Source organism: Molothrus aeneus, chromosome 2 (assembly GCF_037042795.1).
Source record: "Molothrus aeneus isolate 106 chromosome 2, BPBGC_Maene_1.0, whole genome shotgun sequence".
Taxonomy (NCBI): Eukaryota; Metazoa; Chordata; class Aves; order Passeriformes; family Icteridae; genus Molothrus; species Molothrus aeneus.
The window spans coordinates 69,386,713-69,411,360 of NC_089647.1; positions in this window are offsets into that span (position 1 = coordinate 69,386,713).

The window sequence follows — 24,648 nt, forward strand, 5'->3', positions numbered from 1 at the left end:
GGGAAAACTTATCTATAAAAAGGTAACCCACAAAGCCCAGGTATGTGAGTGCCAAAGGACCGTGAACACCCAGCTGGACTGACACTGGAGCCAGGACTGCTGATCTCTCCCTTTCTTCCATCCTTTCACAATCTCTCTGTCTCTGTCTATCTCTCTCTCATCCATCTCTCTCTTTCTCTCTTCCTGTTCCTTTTACCCCTTTATCCAAAACCCACTGCTGCATGCTTATCCTAGGAGGTCAGGGGCTAACACACCAATTTCCATGTCAAGTGTGACATTTGCTAATAAAACTTTGTAAGCCCTTGTAGTCTGTCTGACTTTTGTCATTCTTTCCAACCACAAGCATCTACAAATCCTGCGTTCCCCTTAAGGCTGGGAGGCCACAGCTGCTGTGACATGTTTGGGGATCCATAATGACAGCCTCAGACGCAAGAAGCAAATGCCTTTTCCCTTTGGCCTGACCAAGTGCTCACTGAAGTCAGGAGAAAATCTCCCACTAATTTCAAGTCCTTTTCAGTACCCATAAGAAACTTTTGCATTTTGAATTACTGTGTTTAATTAATGCATATTAATTATTACTGTTGTAGCTACTCCATGCTAAGGTCAAGAAACTTATGCATAAAACTTTTCAACAGCCAGTCACTAAAACTGTAAAGGTTTTTAGGGTGACCAGTTGGAAGAAAAACACTCACATTGCTGACTAAGTAGCATATTTTGGCAATGCTGATCAGATAAATATTATATTTAAAAGTGTAACAGGTTTACTAGCAGCAAAAAGGTTGAAAGAGGCTTTACATTAATTGAGGTATTAAATATTACAGAGGTGATGACTCATTACACCCTTTCTGGCGCAAAATATGTATCAGGAAAACACATGGATATGTTTTGAAAGTCTTCAAAAGCCTTGTGGGAATGTCAGACCTCTTTTGATGAGGTCATTTTCTGCATGTTTAGTACATAGAAGTACTAAGTGCAAATGAAAGGAGCAGATACCAGTCCTATAGAGCATTTAGCCACAGCACAGCTGGCAAAAAAACCCCTATTTAGCATAGTTTGGCTAAACTTTGGTTTTAATCTCAAAATGAGGAGTTCAAAAACAGCTCTATAAAATATTGTGAAGGAAAACCATATGGAGTTCTGAGTTGCTGAAAAGCACAGATAAACATGCTGGCCTACGAAAAGCTGATTAGCCTTTAATTCTCTACAACAGCAATGCCTTAAAAGTGGTTTTCAAAGTCAAGAGCTGCATTCAGGTTTATGGCTGCTAAGAGACCCCTTTTGGTTTGAGACGATGAAAAAGAATGAAGTCCCAGGCAAAAAGGGTGTTATTAATAGAGCTCTTTTTCAACATCTGTGAAAACATACAGAAAAAAGCTAATATCAACACAGGAAAAAGTTTTTTTAACTACCTGCGTTAAGCTATTTGTCTTAATATTGAAAAAATAAAGCAAAATCTCCAACTACCAAAAATCATCCCTTGTCTCCCCAAATGGCTTCCTGTGTACTGAAAACCCCTTATAATAAGAGCTGTGACCTGCAGTATTTAACAACTTCTAATTGGCATGTGTAAGCATAGACAGAGTTTCATTATTTGAGTTCAGAGTCGGGTTCCATTGCATCCCATTGTCTCTAGATTTGGTGATCCTGATTGTCTGTTGCACATTAAAACAACTCCGTGATTGGAAGGCTGCAATTATGTTCTAAGCATTGCTCAGAGCATAACAGAATAAGAATGGAAAGTTGTGTTTCAGATCAACACTGATGAGTAGTTTATTAAAGTATGAACAACTTACTGCTAATAAGAACACAGCCATGGTTTCCTGATGAGTTTGAACCAGTTAAATGAGTAACTCTTCTGTAAGTTTATACTTGGCATGGCTTATTCATTAGTCTGCAAGTAACTTCTTTTCTGCATTCAATACAGAAGGTCTGGGGAGGTAATAAAATGAGGGAAAATAAAAATACCACAGAGCAATTGAAGCAGTGAAAACTAAATTATACTCTTGTATATTTTGAGACAAAGTGTTTTACCTGGTTGGTTGCACTCCAATCCCACTGACATCAATTGACATAGCTACAATATGTGTGGAAAACAGCACTGGAAGTGAAATTATGATATGCTACATTGATTTTGTAGAACTGCTGATAAAATGCTACAAATTACATATTAAAATACTTGTAGTTAAATAGCAAGAGAGGCCAGAAACTGCAAATATGTGTTGTTGTCACCATGAAATATTATAGTTAATGTGAATTTATTAGCAAATTCTTTTGTGGTTCATGAAAGGTGTTTCAGATCTTATTATACATTTGAGACACTGTCATATTTAGTCTTTTACCAAGATCAGTACAAATCCTAGCTGCACTGAAGATTCTATAAGATTTTGCACCAAATGAAGTTGAGAATTTATTCAAGAATTACAGAGCTTACGAGGGGTAATATGCCGCTGTTTGATTGACTTGCCACGAAAACCGTATTCTGATTAGTTTGCAGTCACATTCTCCAAAAAACAATGGCAGGAGGGATTCACTTTCCAGTCACATAGCTGTAATGAGAAGCCTGTTTCATACAGTGCAAACCCTGATCTAAAGTCATTACAAAAGGGAACTGGAGATTAGGATGTAGAGCTATACATGGGGATAGATACAGTCCTCAGGAAGATACAGAAAGCACCAAGACACAATAATCAGTGACAGCTACCAGATAGAAAACATTAAGGTGGATCCTCCGAAACTAGAATGATATGAGCAACAAGAGAAATCTAAGCCTTCTGAAGGTCTGAAAAGTAAAGTTGATTAAAAGACCCTTGAGATTGCAAAATGTCATCAATAAAATGTAGCCCAGGTAAATCAGGAATTTGGACAAGAGTAAAGGGAAGCAAAAATCCTGCAAGATATTTCTTTCTTTTGTTCTCTTTTTAATTAGATGTTTATGAAGGCCACTGCTGTTATGACTTCTGAAGACATCTTAGGTATTTAAGAATAGATATAATAGTTTATTTTCTTCCCAACTCCATAAACAAAACAGTGTAGGGATTTCTCACATAGGAATTTTCTTCAGCTATAGCAGAAGGATGTAGTTAGGTCAGTATAGCAATGGTGATTAGTGTCTTACAAAGATTATTTTCCTCTAAAAGAGAAGGGAGATTTTTCTCCCATTTGTTTAAGTTACTTTTAAAATGGAATATATTAAACTGGAAAAACATGTACTTCATCCATAATACAACACTGAGATTTTTGAAACAATCATGGTTCCTATTAACAGCTCATCTTTTGTGATTTGACTTTTGCAGGCAGATAATTCTTACATCATTAGACTTTGTCTTTCTTACATGGATATGTAGCTGAAAAGATAACCATGAAAGACCTCATCTACATGTATTAAAACTGACAATTAATGTTTAAAAGATATTTCAAAATGTTCTAAGATTCACTTGCTAATTCAGAATGTCTCTGGATGTGTCATGAGATGCATGAGCAATGCTTGTGCCCCAAATGTGGGACAATCTCCAAATGTGGGACAATCTATAAAAAATCTCCCAAGTACAGCCAAAATATTACAGAAAAAGAAAAAGCCCTCAACTTGTAAGATATCTCTCTTGCATTCTCACTGTTCACTCTGCTTCTCTTTTCGTGGATCTCATTTTTTTTAACAGTTATCTCTGCCAACACATGAAGCTCATTTGTTCCTTAAAAAAAGCAGCAGTAGAGATGATGTTAAATGAAAGTGATGGATTTCAACATTAGCTAAAAGAATAGAACAATGCCTGTCCAACAGTCACAATAGGGCTGCATACAAGCTTCCACCTTGGTGCAAGAGGACACAATATCATCACCTTCCCTGACTGGCAACTAAATGATACAACCTGTTCAAATACAACCACTGAAAGAGTTCTGAAAAAGAAGTGTGAATGCATTTCTCTGCTGGATAGGCATTGCTTGCAGAAAGGGAACATTCCTTCACAGTTTTTTATAGCTAAATTAAAAGAACATCTAACTGGCATATGAGTATGAGACTGGTAATAAAAGCTCATAATCTCTGCAATTCTACATGAATTATTTTTTCCATGTGAGGGAATCTTACTCAAGACCAAAACCATTCATTGATCACTTAGCACTCATTAGTCATATCAGCAGTAAAGACACCTACCCGGGATAAGGAATTTCTGTTTACTAAACAATTAATTTAGATGTGAAAAGAAAGTGAAAAGGATCTGGGAAATATATCTCTATCATGGGGATTTATAACATTTTAGATTCTTACCACTTTTCTGAGTAAAATGTTAGAGAATGGCAAGGGTATAGGTCAGCAGAGCCTAATTTATATCTCTGTTTCTTCAAGGGAATTCTGTTCTCTCTCACTTTAAATCACAGTAGTAGTTACACACACACACACAAACACACACACACACACAGAGACAAAAACCTTTTGTTTTTTTCAGCAGTAAGATTCCATTAGCCAAGATTAATGACCTAAGTCGCAAAAAATCCAAATGTATTTTTGGAACATGAAACTTCTATCCCACTTTCTTAACTCTGGGCTTACTGACATAAGGAAAGTTAGGGATCTTTAATTTTCTGTCTCCCCATCTTTATCCATCTAAATTTTCTTTCTAGTTATTTCTGATCCTCTGATCAGCTTTATAAAAGCTTTGCAGTCTTGTGCTGGCTTTCCCACTTCCTAGTTATGTCACTGCTCTTTGTGAAGAAATTTTTGCAGTTGCTTTCTACTGTGTGAGTGATCAACATGCTCAAACTTTCCCATGAGCTGTATTAGTTGGTCATCGCTGATCTACCAACAAAAACATCTCATCTTCTAAATTCAGCTCATAGAATTTTACTGAGCTGGTGTAGTAACTGTGAAGAACAGTACTTTGCAGCTATTCTTTGTGCCATTAATAGCTTTCTTCAAGTTTTAGTAAATGAATCATGGGGAGTTCTAGTAGTGAAATGAATCATGGGGAGTTCTAGTAGTGACTCAGAAGTCATCCAACATCATTAAACAATTCATTGATATTTGATGTTTAATCAATATATGAATTTTTTAATAAAAAAGATGGACTAAACAAGCAGGAAAATGTCTACTCTAAATCACTTGACAGAAATCTTGCATTCTTGACCTTAAAAAAGTTTTTTCAAATCTTTTTTATACCTTCCCAGACTGAAGTTGTATTAACAACATTTAAATCCAGAAGTGATAAATGTGATTCAGAAGAATGTTAAAAAGAGAATGAGATATATGTGGGGTGAAATATTAACAATTCAGCAAGGACCTTTCATATACAAATCAAAAAGAAAGCTTTTTGTTGCCTGTTTTGTAGGAAGACAGACAAGAAGGTGGTAGTTCAAAAGTCGCTTTTGTAGAACATTATATTCTTAGAATTAGATATTCTCTAATTACAGTCAGCAAGTTGTCCATTTAAAAAAGAACCTACAAACCTGACACTTATTGTTTGCTGGAAATATTGTACAACTCTGTATATAGGTCTAGATTTACGCAAGATGTCTCTCTGAGAGTCAAGGTATCTGGAGAACGATTTGGGCAAGATCAAGACACTTCAGTCTAATAGGTCATTCTAAAAGACTTACAGGAGGTTCTCTGTTTAGTACTTGTGGAAAGGCTGAGGTTGCATAGGCATGATGTTTTCCTAAATTGTGTGGGCTTCCCCTAAATTATGCAATGACAAACTCCAAAACTACCTCTGACCTGATCTAAGTTCTCCGCAATGAAGAATTGTTTGGAGATGCTGATTTGATCTTCTGCGTCATATAGCTGTGCTAGCATATCTCTGAACCCCAAATAATAAGCTCTGTTTTTCAAAAATATGGATTTATGCTCAATTATGTGTTGATAGAACTGTACAACTTTCAGTCTGGGTAAGTCTCAGCTAAAGCCAGCTTGGAGATCTATGGATCCTTGTATAGTCCACACTGCAAACAAACAGGAACAAGACTAGCACTGCTGAACTGAGTATTAGAGTTGGAAATAGTAGTAAGTAGACACCAACTACAACAACAAAACCAAAATTTTTTGGACTGAAAAAACAAAACCAGTCTATGAGCAGCCAAATACATATTCTATGTCTTAGGTACAGGGTATATTCTAAGAATTAAGTAGTATGCTGCAATTATTTAAGTATTGCCATGAAGAAATGACATGATAAAAAGAAAGTGATAGGTGAAAAAATGCTATTGTTCCTTCTTTGGTAAATCATAAATATAGCAGTAAATAAATAGAAGTAAATGTGTAGATGACAGAGATAAATTTTGTATTCAGTTGATACTCTGCAACCTTGCGTTTTCCTCCCAACAAGAGGGACTGCACACAGATCTTAAAAGATTAGACCATCCACACTTCACAGGTTACAAAAGAAGAAAAAAATTTTGCTGGAGTTTAGTCGGATGGCTGAATAAATTCTTTGTATAGCTGTTCTAGGATTTTGTAAGTCTTCGCAATTTTACAGTGTTATATAGTACTCAAATCAGAAATAATTTTCTGACTACTTCTTAGCTTATAAAAGACATAACTTGTTCCAATCCTAACAATATACAGGTGTAGAGGCTCCTGGAAATTAGTATTCTTCTTTTCATAGGAAGTACAAAACAAGAGCAGAAGTAAAGGTAATGGTTTAAATAAACAAGTAAGGAAACATCCCTTTCCCACATATTGTGGTGAAAGTCCACAGGCCATTTTACCATCTTTGCAGCACATAAAGGATGAAACAGTTGTACTGGTTTCTTTCTTTCCAAAAAGAAGATACCCGTACGGGCAGGCAAATGTGACACATGGCCAATGAGAGACCAAGATATTTAAAAGGAGCATTTGAAGACTAGTCTGGATGTTTTGAAATGCAAAAATAGACTGACAATAGATGCATGCTTTGCTAATTGAATCACAATCCTAGTTTCAGTGCCGGTAGAACAAAAAAACCCAAGTGATTATCTAACTTAGAACAAGAAAAATAAGGGGAGCAGTCAGGCTGCAAAATTGACAATATACTTCTCTATGTTCAGTGAAGGATCTATGATACCAGTTGTTGTATAAATGTGAAAGAAATAAGAGACTTTTGTTGGGTTTTTTTCTGCCTAAAGATGTCATAATGAGCTATCAGAAAGACTTATCCACTTGTTTCTGCTCACAAAGATAATTTTTGCAGTCAGTAGTAGCAGACTGTATTTTGGAACTATAAAACTCATTAAAAGTGAAAGAATAAACAGAGCAATAGTAGATTTGCTATGAACCCTTAGAAACAGAAAAGTTTATATCCTCCATAAGGAAGATGATAATTCATAAAGATTGTCTCAGGCAGTAGAAACCATAATAAATATTTACAATATGTCCGAGTACTGCTCAAGGTCTGTTTTAGATGGCTGCAATGTATAGTGAGTGAAACAATAGTACTTATTAAAACCTATTCATATTCATATTCATGTTCATATTCATATTTTTGCCAAGAAATCTGTAATAATGATCACGCTGAGAGCTGTGAGTATAGGAAAACCACACTCTTTATATCCTGTATTACTTTGATAGACAAGGAGGAAATGTTCCAGGCTGATATTGTCATAGTTCAGCATATGCTATTGTGATCCTACCTGGATAACCTTAAATGATCTTTCTTCATCTGTAAGTTAGTTATCTGTTTAGCAATAATAACAGTGACCATATTGAGGTTAGGCTGTCTTTAAGCAAAATTAGCATAAAGACAGAGAGAGAAAAACACTTCAATTTAAATCATAACAGCATATGGTCTTATATTTGTTATATTGAATATTTAAAATAATAATGATAACTAATTACATAAGCTTGGACATTAAATTAGGATATAAATTTTGAGTTAAAACCTTCAGAAGAGCTTATACTAAACACAGATTTCTTTTGTTGTTAAATTAGTTGAAATCATTTGATGTGAATTATGAGCACTCTGAACTTAAGCAGTGCAGACAGGCCCTGAATGGATTTTGCAGCCCTTTCTCTCATATAAGTAAGCTTAAGTTTCTCACTGAACTTCTACGTGTAAGTAAAGTTCATAGAATCTGGACCCCCTGTTCTAATACAATATGAGCATAGAAATATAAAAAAATTATTATATTGGAGTTGAGAGACATTACAATGCCAAATGGAAAAAAATCTCAGAACAGAAATGTGATGTCACTTTTTCAGAACTACTGCCAGCTCTAATTGCAGATCCCTGTTAGGAAGTTGTCTTAAAAGCATGCACGTAATTATAGAAGGCTATCCATGCAGACATGTATCAGCATTTTTAGCTGGTTTTGTGTACCAAAACCAATTTTTTTATGTAAACGGCACTAAAAAGACACAGGTAGCCAGTAACATGCATTTGTTTTTTGACTATCAGAGAAAGGATGTTTGTTACTTATCCTGAAAAATGGCATTTGTGGCTCTATCAAAACTGGCAGATCAGCAGCATATTAAATGCAGGCAGAAAGATATCTTGCTAGTATATATACATATATATACCCCAGAACAACATGACTTTTCCAAAAATTGTACTGTATTGATGTGAGAGAAAAGCACGACAGACTGAACATCATGTATCTCTCATTTTGCAGAAGTGCTCATAAGATATCCTATGCATGTGGGTTTTTCTAGATACATAGTTTATGAACAGATGTATGTATGTAAATGATAAAATTCAACAAAATGCAGTTATTGTACAGAGTCAGCATTGAAAAGTTGATTTTTGGCACATTCTGGACTTTGAAGCAACTGTAACGCAGTTGAAGAATGGATCTAAATGAAACAGATTAGTCAGAACCTGATTTAAATTTTCATTTATGTCAATGGGAATTGAACATATTAACTGTTTCCAGAATTTATTTCCAACTGTAGTCACTGCATTTAATGATAAATACTTCATTTTCTGCAAGACTTTCAAGGAATTCCAAGTTCAATAAAACTTTGGTTCCCAAGGTGGAAGCCATCTCTCATTTTGGTCCTGGGTTAAGCATTTTCAGTTTAGGCTTTTCTGCCGCCTGTTAATGTTTCCTCATGTTTTCATATGTTCTCCTAATTAAAGGTCATACTAATTTTGGTTGTTTTCCAAATAATCTTTAACAACCACAAGTCAACTGTACTCATATTGGTTTTTATCAGAATCAAAAAATTAAAAGCACCATATTTACTCTAAAGAAAAGGTTTCCAGATATTTTGCTGGAAATTCTATTTCTGCTACTTTCTTCCTCTCTTTCCCCTGCTTTCCATGAATCACCCCCAACTCACTGACCCTTTCTTCTGCTCTGATGCTGCTCATCAATTTCCTTGCATCTTTATCCTTGTGGCAGTTTCAACTCTTGAATAAAACATAGGCTAATAAACCCAGGAGAAAACCTGGTCTGCTCCCATCCCATATGTTTAAAGTTGGATTGTCTTGCTAATAAGAAATTGGTCTTCATGGTTCAAAACTCTGTTTCACACCATGCTTGAAGCCTCACCTTTTCCAGGTGAGGCATGAGACAAGTTCTTTCAGCCATGTTTGCTGCTAGTTGGGAGAATGGCCATGATTCATTTACTTTCTCCACATATATAGCATCTTACGTGAAACATCATTTTATGAAAGCTGGCATAACAGAGTCGTCCATCATAATCCACTCAACCACTCAACTCAAAGGATGCAAATTTAAGAGAGAGACTGGGTTGATTTCTCATGATGTTGGTGTGCATGCACTTAGTTTCTTATAGGTGAAGAGCTTGTGCACCTGTCTACAGAACTGCAGGAGAAAACAGCCCCTGTTGTATCTCTCATCACAGGAAAAAGGACATCCACTATTTCTTTAGAAGGAAATGGGACTATTATGATATCTTTTAATTCCTAAACTATTTTATTAAATGCAGGCAGAAAGGTATCTGTCCTTTCTTCTTCCTGTCCTAGAGACTGGGCTTATGTTCATCACCTTATTTTGTGCTGCTAAGCTGGAAATTTTTTCTTGTGTTTACATTTTGGGCATGTAGTCAATATCAGGTTTCACAGAAAGGTCAATAATACTTACACAGGATAGTGCATAGCTAGAGGGTAAGAAATGTCATTATGTAATATTAAGGAAGTGTCACCTTTACTAATTAATGCATCTGTAATTGTAATGAGAAGAGGGCCCTGCAGTTGATTGCTGCAACTGTGTTTAATAAGTATTTATTCCTATCTTTCCCAATGACTGATTTAGTCACTTAGAATGATACAATCTTCCCAGAAAAGAGAATCGGGAATTAATTGGGCCGAAAGGCACTGGCAATGGCTGCTGATCAAGATTTCTTGAGGTTTCTGTTTTCAGAGTTACTGAGGTAAGAGTGGCATGACTCCTGCCACAGAGTTATGTCCTTTAATAGAGATTATCATAAAGGAAAGGAATCTGGCCCTGCATATTCTGATGACATCTGAACACTCTTCACTGGCCTTTGGTACTTGTGGATATGATTTTTTAAAAATACTATTGGTTTAATGAAAAGATTTCTAAATACAATGGAATGGAAAAAAATGTTTTGCTCAGATCCATTTGGAAATGGTTTAACCACTGGGGTTTTTTCTGCAAATTGTGAGGAACCTTTCAAAGATCATTGACCAAAACAGGGAGCAGCAATGTAAGTGAATCAGCTTTGTGTGCATTTCTTAAGTTTTACTGCAAATATTTTCCAGTCTCCTTGGTGGGTCAACATCATCCTGAATTTAAATTCAGGATGGTCAATGAAGTTCTACCAAAGAATAAATTGGCTTATTAGTTTTTGACAGAGTGCTAAAGGAAACACTGATTGCATTTTTAAACTCCAGCCCTTTTCTTGCTAAAGAAAAAAAGAAGCCAAACAAGAAATATTTATATAGAAAGAATATTGAAGCATCACCTAATTAGTAAATTGCACACTGGTGTGACACTGGACATGTTTACTAGTGGAGCTTAAAGTGTTTGGAGAATGTATACATATTACTGAAGGGGGTTTTGGCACTGTCACTTGATGTCTGGATTACAACAAGCATTTCTTTTATTACTGACAAATAGAAAGCATGTGTTTGGCATTATTTATTGTTTTCTGTGGAACATATGTCAAGGCCTGATAATGTATATTTCCCTAGGCACGTTCTAAGTTTAGTTTCCATAATTAAGTTGCTAATATCTGGCACATAACCAAGCAGTGGAGTTTGATTTGACAGTATGGGAGATGAGCTTGAGACCTCTGGACATTGAGGAGGAGACACTCAGCAGTACACTGCGATAAATACTGACCCTTTCTTAATGATACAGATCACACTTTCTAAAGTAGTGACTAGTTCTGGTCTCCTCATTACTTGGTGAAAAAAACAGAAAATGTCCATCAATAACCACATTTGGCTACAGCTGTAAAAATTGTTGCTTGTTTAGAGCCTTGAAAATTAAGAGATTTTTTTAAATTATTATTCTAGGAATACAATCAAGGTTTGAAAAGTTACTATATAATTTTCCCCAAAAATGGTATTCTCAAAATTTTTTCCTCTGATTCTGAAATTCCTAGAATGTCTGGTCTAATCTGAGCAAGTCTATCCCATGAGAAAATCTCACAATTCAAAATTACTCCAACTTTGCACTGGAATGAAAACAAATTAATTTTCAGCTTTGAAGCAAATGTTTCCAAGTGAATTATATTTTACTTCATTATTTATTATTATCATCATCATTATCATCATCATCATCATCACTTTTGCATATGAATATATGCATATGAATTATACACATTATTTCTAACATTCAAAATAGCACATGACATATACTTGAAATTTGAGGTAGGGAAGAGTGCTTTTATAAAACCATTATGTTGAGAATTTTCTTTCAATGGAAATAGCATTACACATTAATTTGGACTTCTGGCAGTACTTTGCTACGAAAATGAATGTGGATTACATATTCAATGTTATGGTAATTAGCAGGTTATAAATGTTATACACACAATGAAATGTGGAGTTAAATGCTAGAGTTTAAGAATTTTTCTTTGTCTCTTTGTTTCCTTATAATGTTCCTAGGAATTCAAAATATTCAAAATACATAGATATGCAAATGGAAAATTTCATTAGCTTGACAAAATAATCATAGTGGTTGAGAAGATCAGAAAGCCCCTATTCAGACTCTGTTTTTCATATACAAATGATAAACATTTCATGTAAATCAAAGGAAAAAATTAAGGATGTAATCCTAGGATGCAACTATACTACTACATAAAACAGGCCAGCAAACAAGTCTCTGGCCTTGGGGCAAGTAGCATGGCACAGCTTGCTTCTGTGCAGCTGCACTGCTCACTCTCAGGAGCCAGAGCACCCAAGGGCATGGTAAGCAGCATGGATGGCCTCAAATCACTGCTCCAGCCTGGGACCAAGATCTCATTGGAATATAGAATGGGTTGGAAAGGACCTTAAGGATCATCAGGTTCTATCCTCCCTGCCATGGTCAAGGACACCTTCCTTTGGACCAGGTTGACCAAAGCCCCATCCAAGCTGGCCTTGACTCTGTACTGTTGACTAGCAGAGACATTGCTTCAGTGACTCTTGAAAATTTACCTCTACGAATAAGGACATTGGCTATAGAGGGTGAGATAGAATGTTTGATAGTTTACATTAAAAAACAGCAACAACAGCAAAATTATTTAAAGGATGGGAGCTCTGTTACTATCAATATATTAAGAGAAAGAAAATATTAAAAATGTGTCTGTAACTTATGCTTCACTAGGAAAGACTTTTGGGGATATAAATAAACTGCACTTTACTATTGTGCAATAAGTAACAGGTATATCATTTTCAAAACTGGAATATGGAGTTATGTTCCCAGAAGAGAAGTAAGTGACCGCAGGACAGAAATCAAAAGTGTGACCAAAACCTCTTACTTCCTGTTTCCAATTACAGTATGTTTTGAAGTGTGGGAGAGTTTGCTTCATCACGTTGGTTTTTGTCCATTGATGCCATGGCATTGCTCTCTATTTTGTCTGATCCTCAGTTTTGTCATTTTTTAGTCTTGGTTTTCTAGGAAAGAATCTTTCTAGTTTTTGTAGTCTTCCTTAGTCTTTCTAGGGAAAATAAATTGATTGGAGGGAATATGACAGTTATTAGTTATCTGGTTAATTGTTCTCAGCAAAAAAAATCTCCAGGATGGCTTAAGCAGAATTAATGGATCCAAATACCCCCAGAGTTAGAGGATGGACACTGTTCCTTCCATCATACTGTTAATCAGCAGAAACCATTTCATACACAGATCCAGGGTCATGAGAAGCTTAGGTACTACTTCAAGTCATGTCAGAAAAAAGCAATCTACATGTAAACAGCTGAAGTCTTACCAGTGAGCAGCCAGTAGAGATGATCTGAGGACCTTATGTACAGCTAGCACTACAAATTACTATGGGGCAAACTCAGAATGGGGTACAGGACTTGGTCTCTATTTCATCAAGACATATGTTCCTTTCATCTTAGGGCAAAGTGAATTGGGCATGTCTATTTTTTCACATTAAATAGATAACTGGGTCTTGCATATTAGGAAAAAATTCTCAAGTGAAAAGGTGGTCAGACATTGCAACAGGGCAGTAGTGGAATCACCATTCCTCAAAGTATCCAAAATACATGTCTTGGTAACACAGCTTAGAGGTGAGCATGGTTCTGGGGTAAAGCTTGGACTTGGTGATCCTAGAGTTTTTTTCAGCCTTAACATTTCTTTGAATTTATATAAATACCTTTTATAAACAATAATTCTGTTACTGTTAACGACCACAGGTTGGGTTTTTTTTTTGTTTAAGCAATTGTAATTATGACCAGCATCTGCCAGGCTCTGTCAAAGGGAAGTTGAAAGAGCTCAAAATAATTGAGCACTCCAAACAGGAGGTTTTTTTCTTTAAATATTTGTAGTGCTATCAGTCTCATTAACATTTTCCATGCACTCTCACTCCTGGTGCCCCTGGGTTAAGGTGCTGTTGCCTGAATTAGCAGGGATCGCACAGGTGTGACCAAGGGCAATAAGTAGCCCATTCATTCCACAGTCTGAGCTTCTTTGAGGATCTCCAGGGAACATATTACTGGCAATGGGTATTTGTGGCACTTAGTAGTTTCATGTTCAAAGCTGAGTACAATATCTTACTGTGTAACTCTCCTAGGATTAACACTTTGATTAAATCTGAGACTGGACATGCTTGCCCAGGAAGAATAGGGAAGAGTTTGCTTTGTGTGTCTGTGTTTCATAAACTTAGAGGGAGGCAGAGTGATTTTCCTGGGCTACTGATTGATCTCACCACGGGTATACACTGTTTGCCCCTTTCCTAGCAACATGTGACTGTTTTCATCTGAAAGCTATAAACTCTGAAAATGCAAGCTCTGCCCAAAATGCATTGAAATGTGGACTGACAATTTATGTCTCATTTCTGCTGTTCCAGGTGGAGCAGTGCCTGAGGAAAGACAGTTGAATTTCACCCTCTGCACACTGCCAGCCTGGAGGTGCTGGTCAGAAATATCAGTGTGCTACTTATCACCATCCAGAAGGCATTATAACACAGTAAAACCGCGCCTGTGAACACAGGAGTCCAGCTCTGCAGAGTGACATTGTGAGGCCACCATTCCAGTGTTTAAAAATTCCTGTCACACATAGCTTTATCAGACGCCCTTATTTACATTCAGCTACATGTGTCTTTACTCATGCTGCATGACTAAGGTGGGTGGAGATACCTACAGAAAAGAACTTTTCTTCATTCACTTCCAAGAGCTGCAACCCACAAGTTTAGCTGGGCAAAGCAGTCTGGGTTAGGGGTTCAGAAGCATTTCACACTGGCTTAATTGCTCCTTAATTGCAGCTGATAGGAATTTTAAAATTCTATTGAACTCTTGAAAATCCCAATATGTCTGGGTTTGTATTTTTTATATTCAACACCTACATCTGCCTGCTGTGTCCAGACTTCTTCTAGTTCAGCTAACCTCCAGATTTCATGAGCATAAAAACTGAGGAAGCCTCCTTTCTTAGGAATTCAAGTCTTGTCCTTTGTTACTTCTACAGTAAGATGTGAGGCTTCATACATCTGTATTCACACAGTTTTCACACAGAAAGACTTTATTGCATCTAATAAAGATTGTACTGTAAGTTCTAATGTCCTCATGAAATTTAGAAGAATAATATATCTCAGCCAATGTCCTTAAAAGTGAGAGGCACTGGACTCACCTCAGACAGTGAGGGCAGTGTGCCTTCCATTCCTTAGGAAGCCAGACTAAGGAAAAGCATTTAGGGAACATGGGACACAGTTCACTTGTTGCCCAACATTTAAGAGCTAAAGCAAGGCTTTTAAATTCCATGTGGACCTAATGAGTGCTTGTGGGTTCTTCAGGTGTATGTAGTGTTGGACAGCTGCATAGAAGAATAGTGGAAGAGGGATCAAAGACATTGTATATAAATAAAGTGATGTCCTCTGTCCAGCTAATGAGTCATTTTTCCTCCAGACCCCATCCTGCAGATTTCTGTAGAAGGATATTGCTTGTGTTTTCCATAGCTGCCTCAGCACCTGTTTTTGTGAACCCTGAATGTTTCTTTTCACTGAAGCAGAACTATAGAACACTTCAGAATAAAAGAATTTTCTGTAAGGGAGGTGGGGAGGGGGAAGAAGAAGAAGAAGAAAAAGAAAAAAAATTGAAGTTTCATTTTAAGTTAAGCACTGCTTGTGCATTGCATTTGAAGCAATCAATTCCATATACAGATCCTTGGTTTTGGTGCCCTTCCTGCTCCCTATCCCAGCTCCCCAGGCATGCTCAGAGCCAGCATCTCACATTTCCTGTAATCGGCTTTGGGGATCATGCTTATGGCTTGCAGTGCCACTGACTGTTTGCTGATTTTTTTTGGATTGCATGTGAAATATTACTCATCAATATGACTAGTCAAATGATTTAACAAATGAAGAATCATCCAATGAACACAAGCTGGTGCTTCAGCCTGACTAAGCCAGCTGTCAGGGATGGCAACAGCTGCTGATTCCTGAAAGGAATGGAAATATTTCTTTGTTAAATCAGAACACATCCAGCAAAATTTGTCTTAAATGGAAATGAGTGACTATAGCTGTGCATCAAATAATCCCAAGTGGAAGTCTGAGGGTAAGGAGGAATTTTGCAATTGTAGAAATCTGTTTTAAACAAAAAGTTGTAAAGAAAGGGAACATTGATTTTTTGATTTTATTTCCCAAGATCTACTCAAAGTCCAATGAATTTGACACAAATCCCAATACAGGCAGGTGATTCTGCTAGGAGAAAAATTCTGCATACAGGTCCCCACTGTGTTCTGTATCTGTCAGTTTTTAACTTAGTCCTTTTAGGTTTTCAGGTTCTGCTGTCCCATTTCTTTCTTAAAAGGATAATCATCAGACGCTCACATGTCCTCACTTTCACAGACCTAATTACCGTATACATAGGTTTAGGATCCTGCTAAATGCTGGTTTTTCCAAATCCCTCCGTGTATTCAAGCAGACCCAAACTCTGCAATTCACATCAGCAACAAACAGTGTAGACAGTAGCTGCCATGTGAGAGACTTGCTAACAAACACCTCTGGGATCCACATGGCAAAGGTTTTCAATACCAGACCCATCTTTATTCTTGGGCGTTCAACAAAAACTTCTCATAATGTAACATATTTCTTCCATGTCAATAAGTGCTCCTATACAAATTATAAAAACAAAACAAACTAATCACCATAAGTCTGAATAACTGCTCAAGCACTCAGTGAAGGATGAGGACATTCAGACCCCATTCACTTTCCCAGATGAAAAACATCTTCCATCACTAATGTCTCAGCCCTGAACTTCAGAGCATATCTATAAAATAATTTTGTGAGTCTAGACATTAAAATCACAAAATCTATATATATATTTGTTTCAATATACAGATTGATTTCTCCAATTAACAACTTCAAAGGCGTCATTTCATGGCTTTAAAGCATCTGTTCTTTGCACTAAGGATGCCAAGCACTTTTTTTCCTCAGATAATAATATTAATTAGAACAGTATGATTTAATTTTTATTATTATTATTATTATTCATGCTGAAACTGTATTTAACCCTGAAATTTGATTCTTGAACTGCAGGCTTGTCTGAAAGTTAATGTTTCATTTCCAGTCTGTTTTATAAAAGGTATAATCTACCACAACATTATTTTCCTATGCCAAAAATCATCATGACTACTGGTATAGTAATACAACTTAATGCATTTCTTTTCCACACAGTAAAAATATAAAATAACTTAATAATATTTCATTCAGAAGTGTCCACCCCTAGACGTAATCATTAATGAGGTTCCATATAAAAACTTCATTTGAAAAACTGGAGGTTCCAAAGAAAAACAGTAATTTAAAAATTTAGTTCAATTTGTTATGCTTATTCTATGTTGTCATACAAGAACACAGGTACATGCAACAAAATTGAAAGAACCTCATGTTTTCTGCAACTGTGAAGCTTTCCAAAGCTAACCTAATTTTGCAGTTGCTGAATAGAGTAGATCCAGTGCTTTTATCTCTTTCTGTTGATAACATACTTCTTCATACATCAGCATTCTCCACAGGTTAAATAATGACTCTCCAATGACTTCTCCTGGGAAGATTCCAGATAAGAAATGTTTGATAAGAAATGTTTCTCCTGTTTATGCATTTTTTATCTTCCCAAACAATATTTTATAGTGTCAGAGGTGTGACAGTGTTTACACAGAAGGATGTAAAAATCCCTGAATGAAAACTCTGGGTTGCAAAACTTCATTTCTGCTTGCCAGAAGAATTACATTTCTTGCTATGGGGCTATTTTTTTTTCTAGAACTAAAAAATTTTATTTCATGACAACACTGTGAAGAAATCAAGGGTGTTTCCTGTAGAGAGGTATCATTCTCTACCAGGAGATATATTTGAACTTGATATTTTTAGGTCTGTTTTGATTTTGCAAGGCATTCCCCTAAGCAGGTTGGTTAATCTTTCCTACAGAAATTCTATGTGTTGCCAAGTTTCTGTTTAAACAGAATATGAGTTTACTTTCTGAAAAGTAAATGTGAGGAACAGCCTTTCATAAGACCAATGAGAAAGTAAACTGTTGGTGCTTAAATTCTACCCAGTAAATGAAAATTATAAATTGTCCTAAAGAAGAGAAATACCTTCTTAAAAGAAGAGTAACATATTAATAACTTATTTCTATTTTCTACTCAACATGTATCTGCCTGTTATGATGGTCTCTTTACTGTTCAGTTATTGAACTTTAGCCGGCAGATAGACAAAAAATGTATCACTCAGTAAACCAGTTCTGGGGTGGTAAACTTTTATAATAATGAGCAGACCAGATGCCTGGATAAATCTTTTATATAGGGTATTAGTAGAATAATTGTAATAATAGCATTTGAAGAGATTTAAAAATTTCATTGTCTCTTTGAAGAGTCATCCCACCTTTCAATTATTCTTCAGTGGGAAGAATTGCAGTCTTTTAAATATATCAATGATATGGATCTTGTATTATTTCTATAACATTAACAAAATAAGCTCTAGATAATAATGAAAACTAGATATTGTATATAACAGATCAGTTTCCTTTCAAGATGATGGAGGATTTGATCTTGCTCTGTGTTGTCAATGAGCAATTTCTCATTGAGTTCTAAGAACATAAAATCAAGACTTCAATAAATAAAAACCTGTACTAAATAACCCCATTGGTATATTCAACTTATTTATTAACCAACATAGAAAAGAGCTTTCTATCGGGTAGGGTACAGCAGAAAAGTAAGTGAAAGGCTGAGTAAAATACTGAGTGAAAGGCTCACCTTCTGTGTGACACAGGTGTTTCAGATGTGAAGGGCAATGTAGTGCTCAGACCTACTTGCTCTCTGACTTTTCTTTCCTGCAGACCCCTTGGTGGTGGGCAGAAAAAGACAGAACAGTTCTCCAAATCTCTGTATTGACCCTTCTTAAAGAAAAAGCATATTTTAATTTTTACCCATCTTTCTTTCCTTTTTTCTCTTTCTTTCTTTCCTTCTTTCTCTTTCTCTTCCTCTTTCTCTTTCTCTTTCTCTTTCTCTTTCTCTTTCTCTTTCTCTTTCTCTTTCTCTTTCTTTTTCTCTCTTTTTTTCTTTCTTCGATCATTTCCCTTTCTAATCTAGAGCGGTCTCTTTTGTTCAACATTGATAGTACCAGCTTCACTTCTGCTTTATTACATGTAGAACCCCTGAGGTGCCTCAATTAGGAATACCGTTGTGAGAGATGACCTCCATAATCAATAGCAAGAGGAAGATGGCAATCTCAATATAGAGACCTCAGTTACCCTTTGGAGGTCACAGTCTTTCTCCAGCCATGACAAAGGGAGCCACAGGTGACCCCACACCATCAAGAGCTGAAGCTGGGCTGAGGAGAATGAGCTCCACAGTGCCACAGTGTTCCCTGAAATTAAGGGGAATCAATGTTAGGTCATCTCTCCTTGGTGTGACCGGGTTTGTTTATGAGCATCCTCACATGAGGATTGGCAACAGTCTTCCCACTTTAGTGAGGTCTCAAGAGCAGCTGAATTGCACATTAGTTATCAGCTGCTAGACCAGATTTTCTTCAAGTGTTTAGAAAAAAATAAAATTGTTGAAAGTAAATAACATAGCTTCCATTTTGTTGGTATCTCATTCTTCTCTTTCCTTTTTTGGTATCTCATTTGGTATCTCATTCTCTTTCCCTTTGTTGGTATCTCATTCTTCTCTTTCACTTTTTCATTTCCCACTCCTCTTTTTTGAGAATTTTTCTCCACAGTCTCTTTTAGAGCAATTCCAGCAAATACAGGTCTTTATCTTTTGAATGCTGTGGGGAAAAATAAACTTCCCACAGTGCCATAAACAACCTTTTCCAATTTCAGCCAGAATAAACTTTCGCTCTTACTGTGTTTTAGCAGAATTACAGTGACAGACATTAGAGAGAAAAATAAATCCTCCTCCTTAGACTGACATTTATTATGCCTCTGGTCTTTTAAAATCATTGCATACTAAAAAGTAGAAGATCATTATTATTATTACGTCACTCAATATATATCGCACTTCCATGCAAACCAAAATTATTGTAAACACTAGTTCAGTACCTCTAGGAAAAGAAAGCAAAAACATCCTCATCATGAACTGAGAAAAGGACAAGGAGAGATTAAGAAATAGATTGAAAGAACCATTTGATTCTTAAGGCTGAAATAATCCAGCCAGATGTAGATCCAATCCTTCCTCCACTCTTCAACAAAAGTTTTCAGACACCGTGCAAGACATCTTCATATTTTGGAAGTCCTTTTTGTTAGTTTAACGCTGGGTGTTTATTTCTTTCTGCAAGACACACTTAATAACAGTCCAAAATATCTTAATCAAATGGAAAGAGTCTGTGAATCTAAGAAATGCCATAAGAAAGACCAAAAGACTGACAATCACCCTTTTTCATAAAAAAATGTTAAAGTTTAACAAAATATTAGGAGATGACATTTTATCTGACTGTTCATTTCAGAGGAACTGTTTTTTCATCTGATATTTATGCTGGCTTTTTGAAGTGATCCCTTCATCACCACTGCAGAGTGGGTTCATGCAGCACTTTTAACATTGTCAAATATTCTATTTGTAAGACAAAATATTCAGCAGCTTAAGCATAATATACTTCTTTTACAAATATTTATAGATTTATTTTAATTAGTAAAGTATTTTTTTATATATCCACTATGAAAATGTTTTTCAAAACTGTTTTTTCATAAACAAAAACTCATTCTATAAACTACTTAAATGGCCAAAACCAACACAGGTTTCTAAAAGTGTTTCTCAATATATGGCTGCCTGGATACCATAAAAGTGGTAAGTAATTTAAATTAAAGATAAGAAACCTTAATTTTTTTCCTAAATTTGTAATTTATTTTGTCAAGTTAAATATTTCTTTTTTGTCACTACGCCAAAAAGACATGCTTCTTCACTGTTGGTGTGAGTGCATCTAGCCATTCCAATCAGTTAAATAAAAATGTCATGGAAAAAATATGGGTTTTGCAACATTAGACATTTACCAGCCTTGTGTCAATGTTTTGGATACACTTCAGTTTATGAAATGGTGATACATATTTGAATTTCAGTGCTGAAGCTGTTTAAACAACTTTCATGGACAACACAGATGTAATCCAGCCAGCAGATTCTGAAGGCCACTTTTCTCTTTTTCTTTGGTTTTGGTTAGTTTTTTTGGTCTTATTGGATCAGTATCAATTTAATGCAATATAACAACTCTCTTTACTTAAAAAGTCATCTTGATTTTTCCAGGCAAAGACAGTATAACAGGTAATCTATACATTGGTTATCTTCTAGCACTAATCTGTCATTCTCACAGCAAATCATGCATCATCTTCATTTATTTATTTACAGGACTACATACTAATGAATCTACTCAAACAAAATAGACTTTTTTCACTAAAGCAAAAAAAAAAAAGAGAACAAAGCTGACTTTTTTTCACTTAGGAAATTCTGTTCTAGGAAGAAAAACTGTTCTAAGAAATCATGCATTCTGCCCATCTTTTCAACATCCTACTACATTCTTTTTTTTTGTCTTACAGAAATCAGTAAGAAAGAGCAATTTTTCTCTATATAGAGGTCACTATGGACTTAAACCAGAGAATTTTGAGAAAAATTACAAACAAATGGGAAAACTGTGGCTTTTAAGAAGTAAGAATTGTTGCAAGTTTATTTTTCTACAATTATGTTTTTCTGCAGCATTTATTCTTCTTACAATCATTAGAAAAATAGAAGTATTTTGCTGCAAAATTGGTTGAACTTGGCTGAAAAGCCAAATCTTGTGGGTTTAAATGCTACAGAACTTTCAGGGATCAGTGTGAATGTTAGCAAAAATTGTGGTAGTTACTTTGGTATAAAACATTTCTATTACATGCTAGAATAATTTATTTTCCTTGGGCAAAGGACTGGAGCATATATCCTGCAAGAACTTGCTGGTGATGCTTTATACAGTTTGATGCTGATAATTTTAGCCATTTTTATACTTGTGCTGGAGGCATCCAGCTACCGGAATGCCAGATCAAGTTTCTCAGCTCAACAGTGCAATCCTGTAAAATCATTTATAACACAGACCATCTCTGTATATGCTGGCCAGAGATACATCCTGCTAGCAAGAACACTGTTTAAAAGACTTCCTTTTAAAATGCTTCCAGGACAAGAATAGACCAATATTTTTTTCCCCATTCATATCAGAACAATTTTTTTTTTTAAGGAAGTAACCTTGTTTTCAGAACCACACAGGCCAGAATATATCAGAACAGGGCAATATTCTTCAGCACTGGATCACTGTGCTCTCAGAGGAGAGGTTAATGGGTTGTACTCTACCTGAAGGCCAATTACAAGCGTTTTGAGACCTGTCCTTTTTAATGTCAGAGGCATGGAGGAAGTGAAAGACTACACCTTAATCCATCTTGCAAATGGCAGCAAATTGGGGGTGTCAGTCAGTATGCTGAAGGGCAGGAACATCTTTTAGAGGGACCTAGGCATGCTGAAATATTGTGCTAACAGGAACCAGGCTCTTCACAGTGGTGTGTGGTGGGAGAATGTGGGCAACAGGCACACATTGAAACAAGCAGCATAAAAGAATACAGCAAACTGGATATAGGCACAACAGCTGGAGAGCTGAACAGGTGGAACAGGTTGCCAGGAGAATCTGTGCTCTCTCTTGGAGATTTTCAAGAGCCAGCTGGAAAAAATACAGCACTTCTTGATCTGACCTCTGAGTTTCTCCTGTTTTGGGTAAGAAGCTGGACTGGGGACATTCTCACCTGATAGATACCCTGTGATTATGTGGTTGCAGCTCTTGTCATTGCTATCTGTTTGTTCATACCCTGTATTTCAAAATGAACAGCATTTGTAGTAAAAACTTCTCCCAAAGACATTTTATAGTATTGTTCTTCTGCCTCAATAAGGAAGAGGCCTGAAGAAAAAAGCAAAACAAAAATACAGTCATGTACAAAGAATTTTGTACATGTCTGTAATAATAAAACTATTACAGACTGAAACAACTGCTTTAATTATTAAAGTGGAAATTTAAGCCAAATATTACCTGTCACTGAATGTTCTTGTGTTACTTTTTTAGGGCCTTTCACATTAGTTGAATGTCAATATGTACTAGCAGTTTTAGTCACTTGAGTTTTCATTTTGGCAAACTTTATCTTTCAACTTTTGAAGAAAATATCTTATTTATCTGATCAGCTGTTTCTCAGTATATCCAAGCCATTTCATATCCTGACAGCAAATAAAATTATTTTTCTTTTGGGCTGGTACACTTATCTTTGTTCTTTCAATACATTACTCTGTTCAAATTCCTCTGCTAATTTTCATGTTTTACCAAACTGATTGGACTAATTTACTTCATCCTTTCTTTTTTAGCTAAAACAGAAATGGAGGATAAAAAAACCCCAAAACAGACCCACACAGAGACAAAAAGTTGCATCTAATGTTTTCATTGCATGGAGTGTATTAACTTCCATTTTTCCAAGTTAGATTTTATTTTCCCACTAGTACGTCAATTACCTTAGTTACTATCTTAAAAAAAATAATCTCACTAGTATTTTGGCACCTACTAACAGCAGTTGTCACCATCTGCTTTTCTTTGGTGGTAAAAGTGTTTAATTTATATGTATCATATCCTTTTGTCCAAAACCTTTGGCCTTGAAGATGCACTCTAAGATGTATTGCAGAAGTGCTGGAATCTGGAAAACTGGCTCCAGGAAGGAAAAAGCAAAGGAGGAAATCAGGGACTGACTCTATAGCTAGTCAGTAAAGGTATTAACCTGAGAAATAAAAGAGAACTATTACAGTTCTCATTTTTCTGGATTTCAGTGAATGAATTTTCTCCCCCACTGACAATTTGTTATCAAATTCTTACCTGAGGTTGGAAAAAGTGACCCCAGAACAGTAAAACAATGCAGTGTCACATCAATATGATGCTAACACTGAAATATCTTTTACAAAAAAATGAGGAAGAAACGTTTTTGATTGACAAATTATTCAAGTTGCCACTACTAGAGAAAGAACCAAGTAGAAAAACACCAGCATTTGCATCCATCAGCTACTAATGTGAGGTCTTGAGGGATGTAAAAGGATGGAAAGCAAATCAAAATAGGTTAAGGCAGCCAAATATCCTAGTTTCAAATAAATGTAGGCTCATGATAGTCCAATTACTGTCAGACAGTGGCTGCCATGAAGAATTCCATATGAATCCCAGAAAATGGCATTTGTACTGCCTGGAAATATAAATGTGAAGATTTAGCTACTCATTTCAAAACTAGACTTTGCTACACTTGAAAATCGGCTACATTTCTCTACACTCTCTCTCAGTAGGTATAAGACAAAGACTTGTTCCACAGACACCAATCAGACATTAAAGTGGCCAGTTCTGTACCATTGCTTAAGGGTATTTGTGCAATTTGACTGAGCTATGGAGATGCAAACTACTTAAGGATGGGTATAACTGAGCTGTGTTTGCTGGTATGTGCTATGTTTGTTGTATTTCCACTGCTTAGAGAATTTGAGACCTCATCTCAGTCTTTTGTCCATAATTATTACTTCTAGATGTCCTTCATGCAGATTTGCAATGTTTACCTATCACAGAAACATGCTGCTATAAAACCTGTGTAAATACCTTCATTTTTAATGCAT